The sequence below is a fragment of the Molossus molossus genome, unplaced genomic scaffold (assembly GCF_014108415.1).
Source record: "Molossus molossus isolate mMolMol1 unplaced genomic scaffold, mMolMol1.p scaffold_m16_p_19, whole genome shotgun sequence".
Lineage (NCBI taxonomy): Eukaryota > Metazoa > Chordata > Mammalia > Chiroptera > Molossidae > Molossus > Molossus molossus.
The window spans coordinates 32547215-32555399 of record NW_023425354.1 but is presented as its reverse complement, the minus strand read 5'-3'; the positions used below and the strand labels follow the sequence as shown (position 1 = coordinate 32555399).

The 8185-nt window shown below is 46.0% G+C and overlaps 1 pseudogene; it reads right to left on the bottom strand.

Moving 5' to 3' along the window:
• Nucleotides 1–3730: 3730 nt before the first annotated feature.
• On the bottom strand, nucleotides 3731–6790 carry LOC118634139 (annotated as a pseudogene).
• Between the last annotated feature and the right edge of the window lie 1395 nt (nucleotides 6791–8185).

The following is an 8185-nucleotide window of genomic DNA, read 5'->3' as shown; positions in this document are numbered from 1 at the left end:
CCCACTGCACCTCTTCTGCCTCCTGGCTGCTCCTTTAAAATGCCAGACATGCTGTTCTCTGCCTGGAAGACTCTCCAGATATCCTCATGGCCAACTTCCTGGCCGCCTTCAGGCATCAGCTCAAAATTCACCTTCCAGTGGGTCCTACTCTGATACCCTTGTTTAAAATTGTAATCCATCCCTTCATCTTGCTCTACCCCCGCCCCCCTCCGTAGCACTTTCTAACTCACTATATTCTGTGCTTTAAAATTGTCTTTGTTCCGCCCTGGCCGAACCTCGGTTGCGGACCAATCGATTAAGGTCAAGGGCAGCTACCTCGGTGGCGGTTAGTCCCTGGTTCTGGTCGGGTTGTGCCGGAGGCAACAAATAGACGTGTGTGTGTGTGTGTGTGTGTGTGTGTGTGTGTCAGGATGTTTCTCTCCCTCTCACTCTATCTGATGATACCTAGAAAAATATCCTTGGGTGAGGATTAAAATAATAGTAATAATAATAATAATAATTGTCTTTGGTTCCTCCTAAGTGCCCCCTGCCAATGTAAGTACAAGTGCCCTGGCCAGTTTGGCTCAGCAGTTGAGCGTGGGCCTGCAGACCGGAGTCCTGGGTTCGGTCCCTGATAGGGGCACGTACCACAAAACAAAAACAAAAACAAAAAAACAATGTAAGCACAATTATAGCTGGGTTCTTGCCTGTTTTGTTCACTAATGTATTTCAAGAATCTAGAACAGTACCTGAATAATACATGGTGCTTAATAGGTGCTAAATAATACATGTTAAATGAATGACTACTAACACAGTTACATACACCTACATGTGCACCCCCAGCCATGCACAGAGAGTATACACACACAGGCACACACAGCAATTCACATATGATACCCATAAACATGATACAACCCTTCCTGCCCACCCCCAAACCCTTAAGACACTGAACTCTCTCTTGACCAGAAAATGCCCTCATCCCCACCAGCCAAAGCTGCCCTGGCCTCAATCCTTCATGTCCTTAATGCCCTGGGGAAAGGCAGTTGGTGCTAGCCTCCATCCCCAAGATCCTGGAGAAGACAGCTGACAGGGGCCACCAGACATTACCATGGTGCTGGGCAGGTACAGAGAAACACAGCAAAAGGGTCTCTGGCCAGGACCTCCAAGGCCCTTTATATTCCTTCAGATCTATGCCCCTTTTCTCTTTAAGGTCCCACCCCCAGTTTGATCTCCTTATCCTGCTCCTATGTTATAACCTGGGAGTTGGAACAGGGAGATGGTGGGGGTGGAAGCACATGGACTACTAGCTGTCCTGACCTGGGCACAGTCCCTGCCAGAGGCCCAGAGGAGTGGGTGGCAGAGGTGGGAAGCACTGGGGAGTAGGGTAACTTATTGCTTCAAGTCTACAGATACTAAGGAGGAACCGCCACTGAGGTTGAGAGGGGGCCCTGCTTTTCCCAGGGGCTGCTCTCAGAGTTGGGAGGGGGGCTATGCTGAGAGACCAGGCCTTTCTATGCAGCTGGATGCAGGGTGTTTCCTTTCCCTGTTGAGCTACTGTGAGGCCTCAGCATCCTTATTCCCGGCTTCTAGGCCTGCTAAACATGGGGAGGGTGAAGTTGAGGTTTCTGCCTTCGGGTGCAGGCCCTACTGCTCATCCTTGATTTTCTTGGCCTGCCTAGCCACTTTGGAGCCCCTGATGGCTCACCTGCAGAGCCTTCTGAAAGGTGGTGGGTCTTGGCTGCCTGATTGAAGAACTCGGCCTTTGGGCTGCTTCGCGTCATAGAGGTTTGGCTGTGTGGCCTGTCAGGGCCCCTCTAGCTCTTCAACATTGCTGCTTTTCTAGGGCAAGGTTATGAAATGTGGGCTGATGCTTTTTTATGCCCATCCCATCCCCAGAAGGGGCACAGTAGGAAGAGCAGAGGCTTCTGGATAGGAATCCTGACTTCACCACTTCCTGACTGTGTGACTTTGATTAAGGGACATTGTGTCCCCTGAACCTCTATGTCCTCTTCTGTGAAATGGAGCTGATTGCACCTATAGCATAGGCTGTTGTGAGGACTGAGCTGGATGATGTAGCTGAAGCCCTTGGACAGCTCCTGGCACCTAGGTGATGAACATGTGTGAGCCCTCCACTCCTGGATGCACCCTTTTCCCCCATCCCCACTTCTTTCTCAGGGAAAGCTCATTGCCAATGCCACTGAAGTTAAATGGGATGGCTCAGTAGCCAAGCGAGACCATGACTGCATTTCCACGGAGCCAAGAATCTTTAGAAAAAGAAATGAGATTCCTAGGATAAAATTCCATAGTACGAGGTGGGAGGAGAGATCCAAGGGCCAGCGTATCCCAAATCCCAACAAACAGGATATTGCTTATTCCAGTTATTCCAATGCTGATGCCCTCATTCCCAAAAGAGTTCAAATGATGTGTCCCTATTGCAGCTTTGGCTGGGAGAACCCAGACTTCTTAGCTTGACATTTAAAGTCCTTAACAATTTGATCTCAGCCTTAAAAAAACCAAAACCTTTTAAATCAACTTCATAGAATAAAATTTATACACAATAAAATTTGCCCATTTAAAATATACAGTTGAATAAGTTTTGACAAATAAGTACCCACCCCACAATCAAGGTACAGAACATTTTCATCGGCCCAGCAACTTTCCTCCTGCCCCCTTCCAGTTCACCTGGCCCCAGGCAACTGCTGATCTGATCTCTATGGATTAGTTTTGCCCATATTAGAACTCCGTATAAATGTTATCAAACAGTATGTTCTTTTTCTGCCTGACTTCTTTCACTCAGCACAATGTTTTTAATATTCTCTGTGTTCTTAGGCGTAATGTCCTTTCGCTCTCTTTCGTTGCCGAGTTGTACCATTCCTTAGTGAGGACAGACCACAATTTGATTATCGCTCCCCTGTTCTGGAGGTCTGTGTTTCCACCCACTCTCTTTAACTACATCTCCCGCTGTTGTTCTTCCCTCATTGTACCTGTCCAACCCTCCACCTGTTAGACTCAGTGGTCTCCTGAGTAGCCCTGCATTCCCCATCTCCCCACCAGCCTTTGCTCCTGCTGCTCCTTCTATGCTGAATGAGCCGTGTCTACTCTTCTGCCCGGCAACATTCCACTGGGGACACAGTTCTGGCAATTCCCCTTCTGTGAAGCCTCTTGGGTTCCCTCCCTGCCTTACCCTGGGCTCCTGGGGCTCATTTTCTGCTCAGGTAGCTGTGATGGCATTTATGGTGTCTCCTGCCAGGTGGTACTCACGTCCGGCTCCTGTACCAGACTCCAGGAGAGAAGAGGGAGCAATGCCTTACTCACTCCCATGGACACTGCCCAGGGCCTGGGATGGAATAGATGCCTGGGGTTATTTGAGTGAACATGTTACCTATCAGGGTATGGGCTTCACTTCATTGCTCATTCTGAAGGGGGATAAAAGAGGGCAGGGCAAATCATCCCCCAGCTAGGGCCAAAGCCACCTGGGAGGAATGAGAGCCTCAGAGGGAAAAAAAGGAGTCAGTTCTTGAGCCTGGTTTCTCCTTTCTGGTCTTGGTTATAGGGTCTAGTCCCCCTTGGCCCAGGCCTGAGACTCCTCCTGAAGGAGATAGGCCTGGTCTCTCCTCACAGCCCTTGAGTCTGAGAGCCTCAGACTCAAACCTTTGTCTCAAGGAATTCCTTTGATGATATGGGCTAACCCTTAGGAAGCTGGAGGGGCTGTTCTGAGGCATGGGACCCAGTAGGTTAATCTTAATTGTCCTCACCCAAACCCTTTGTCCTGCTCTTCCCTCTGGGCCTCCAGCCTTGAACGGATCTGGTTAAGCCTCTTGGCTGGATCCCAAAGCAGAGTAAGAGTGCAGGTCTTCTAAGAAGATCTCTTGTCTTTGCAAAGGGGAGTAGCCTGGAAAATTCCAGACTGGGAGTCCTTAGGGGCCTGCTTCAGTTCTAGGAGTCACTTGACATATTCATTGCATAGGATTTATTGAGCACCTGTCCTCCTGGAGGGATTGCAAGGACTGGGGACACACCAGTGAATGCAACAAAGTCCCTCTTCCAGGAGCTTCCATTCCCTACATCCCTTTTTATTGGGTAAAAGTTTTTTTTTTAAAGAATAATTCACATACCATACAATTCATCCATTTACAGTATACAATCCAGTGGTTTCTGGTGCATTCACAGAGCTGTACAACCATCACCACAATCAATTTTAGAACATTTTGAATGTTCTTTAAAGAACATTTAAATATAAAGGTCCCATACTCTTTAGCAGCCACCTCATACTCCTCCCAGCCCTAGACAACCAGCAATCTATTTTCTGTATAGATTTGTCTATTCCAAACATTCCATATAGATTCAATCCTGTGCTACGTGGTCTTTTGTGATGGGCTTCTTTCACATAGCATGTTTTCAAGGTTCATACATGTTGTAGTATGTGTTATTCTGTGAAGTTAGAGGGACAGTTCAGAAGTCTACCCTCACTTTTTTTTTAAGTGACAAAAGAATGGGATTACATCTTTATTTACAGAACACTGCAAGATATGAAATTCCACATAGAAATCAGAAACCCATCAAGAGAAGCTTTATACAGTATGTACAGTTTGGAACTGTTCAAGTATAGTTTCATTATAAAAAATGCTACAATAACAAACCACATTTCAATAGAGTTATTAGTAGAGAAACAGTAAGACAAACTTCCACCAAACACAGAACACAACAAACAACTGTATGCCTCAGCTGTGCCATCCTGAGCTTGGAATGTATAGCCTTTAGAGGTAGTTTCTGGCACAACATTTTGACCTTCTACTTCCTCTACAGAGAAATACTTCTCAATCAAATGTAATGGCCCAACCAGTGTGGCTCAGTGGTTGAGCGTCGACCCATGTACCAAGAGGTCACCAGTTCGATTCCCAGTCAGGGCACATGCCCAGGTTGTGGGCCTGATCCCCAGTGGAGGGGGCATGCAGGAGGTGGCCAATCGATGTTCTCTCTTGGCGATGTTACTATCTCTCTCTCCCTCTTCCTTCCGCTCTCTCTAAAAATCAATAAAGAAAAGAAATTAAAAATAAATAAATAAATAAATGTAATGGAGCTACATAGTCTCATTTTCATGGTTTTGTATTTCTTCAGTTTTGTCCAAACCTCCACATTTTTCCATCAGTATGCTAAGTTTCTCAGTTTCACCTACTTTCTCAGCAGCCTGAAAGAGATTTGAAATGGCATCCAGAGTAACCAGAATACTTTGGGTATCTGTCGCAGGTAAGGGGTTCATCAGTGTTTCTATTGTGCCCCATGAACAAGGCATACTATCTGTCCAACTCTCCACCACTTGTAGAGTTGGTCACAGTCCACACAGCTTCCTTTTGTGACTTAAAGTCTGCCTTAGAAACCCAGTGACTAACCCATGATTCACAACTTGCTGTAGCTGGTCCTAGCAGTCAGGTGTGATGTTTGACATTGTCCATTCCTTCTGAATATTAGTTTTGGAGTTCATTAGCAGGCTGGGAAAGTGGAAAGTACTCCTACATGTATTACAACTTGAGTCTGTTCCTCTCTCTCAGTGACAATATTTCCTATGGCTCTTAGCACAGGAGTCACAAGTGGCAATTCAGTAGTTCCTAGGAGCTTCACAAGTTAGGGGTACAACTGTTTTCATCACCATTTCAATTCATTCATTTGGACCACCAGTAAGGTAGGCCATGGCCCAGCAGCTGTCTGCTAATACTTCTGGGTCATTGTGATGCAAGAGACAAACTAAAGCAGGAAAAATCTGCTCAACAGCATCTAACAGAGGTGCAGGGTTTTGTGACAAAGGTTTGAAAGTGTCCAGGTAAGGTTACGTAAGTAACCACATGCTAAATAAAGATGACATATCAGGAACTGCAAGAAGAGCCAACAGTGGGTCAACGGCACCATGCTTGATAACCAAGGGCACCATGCTTGATAACCAAGTCTCAGAAGACTGAACCATCACCTGCAATGTTTCCTAGAGCCCACCTGGTTTGTTCACTGATGTGAGCATGAGGAGATGCCAACAGAGAAATGAATGCTGGGATAGCACCTCCATCTACTACAGCCTTGGTCTGTTCTGATGTCCTGGAAGCAATGTTAATGAGGCCCAAGCATATTCAAACTGAGTGGGGCTACAATCAGTTCTTCCCATGAAGGACACAAATTTTGGAACCAAACCAGCTCAGACTGTGTTGTCTATGGGGGGCTATTTTTCCCTAGAAAGCAGTTTCCTAGCAGCTTGCCTATTTGGTGATGCCTCTTACTCTTTCCCCTTGTTCGTGAATCTGTAAGGTGGGCAGCTGGTGAATTAGCATTCTCAATGGTGGACGTGGTTATGAGACAAGGGAGAAATCTACACAGCCAGCTCACACTTTCCCAGGAGATGCTGCAGGGTGCGCAGGCTGTAGTTAGGGTGCTCTGAAAATGTCCATCGTGGATTACCCTGAGGACGGTGTCAAGACCACTCAATTTTGACATCAGTTGCAAGTTTGGGGATTCCTGAGACTACCATTAGAGTTGATCATTTGCTAGAAGGACTCACAGAACACACAATGCAAGCTATTATGCTCATGGTTACTGTTTATTACAGCCACAGGATATAGCTTAAAGTCAGCCAAAGGAATAGACACATATGACAGAATTCAGGAAAGTTTTAAACATGACGCTTCCAGTTGTCCTCTCCCCTGGAAGTATGGATAGCATTACTTTCCCAGCAGTGACGTGTGACAATATGCATGAGTATTGCCAACCAGGGAAGCTCAACTGAGCGTTGGTGTCCAGAGTGGCTACTGGGGCTCCATCACATAGGCATGGTTGACTGCCCATATGGCTGATCTGTCTCCATCCAGCCCCTCCAGGGGTTGAGATGATGCCACGTGGTCCCTCCCACCCCAAATCACATTGTTAGACAACCTGGGGTGATCCAAGGCCCGCTGGCAAACAAAAAACTCCTATAGGTGTGACTTTCCACAGGCTTAGAGATTCTCAGAAGACAAGGGACAAAGGCCAGACCTCTCGCTGGGCAAGGTTAAGTTCATTACCACACACATTCCTTTATAGCTGAATAATATTCCAGAATATGGGTGTACCACATTTATTTATTCATTCACCAGTTGATAGACATTTGGATTGTTTCCACTTTTTGGCTGTTATGACTAATACAGCTAGGATCATTTGTGTACATGTTTTTGTATGGACGTAGTTTTCATTTCTCTGGGAGTGGGATTGCTGGGTCATATTATAACTCTCTGTTTAACCTTCTGAGGACCTGCCAGACTGTTGCCCACAGGGGCTACACCATCTGTTCCACACACTCTTACTGAGTGAGGCCTCTCCTGGGCCAGACCAGAGCGAGAACCAGTTAGCTCTCACTTTTTCAGAAAAACAAAATGCCAGTAATTTCCAGACCAGCATCCCCCACACCCAGCCTCAATTTAAGGTCATATTATTTACATTCTTATTATTTTAATATTTAGTATAGTAATGAGGTCTCCATGTATAACCTACTTAATTGCTTAACATGGTATCTACATTTTCTCGTATAATAACAGAGAGAACTGTTTCCTACAGAACCCTCCACGCTGGACTGCATTCTCGCCTGATGGGAATGCCCAGCCTCGTTTCCCTGTCAGGGTAAGATGCCTCCTTGCCTGGCTTCTGAGGCCTGTGCTGAGAGAGGAGGGAGGAAGAGGAGGAGGAGGAGGGTGGGGAGAGGAGAAAGAGGAGCTATTTTCTCTAAAGTGTTGCTGGTAGGGGGCTCCCTTCTATCTTGTAATCCCCAGACCCAGGAGGCGAGGAAAGACAACTCTGTTATCACTTCACTTCATCATATCACAAACCAACAAATGATGTTTCCTCTGCTCAGCACCCCTCCTCCTTCCAAATGGGGGTGCCTTGAAGAGGGATGTTAGCCTCACAGCAGACTCAGGGGAAGCAAGAAGGAATTTGGCACTAACTTAATAAAAATGTCTGGTGAAACATTATATATATGTTTCATTTATAAGTTCAAACACACACAAATATATATATATATATATATATATATATATATATATTTAAACTTCACATAAAGAAACATTTTATTATGCATATGTTGATCAGCTGTTTTTATATGTCCTTTTTAAGGGCAGGACAATTTGCCCTGAGTTAGGGGACAGAGCTGACTCCTGTTGACAGCATCAGCTCTATTCCTGCTCTCAGATGCTAT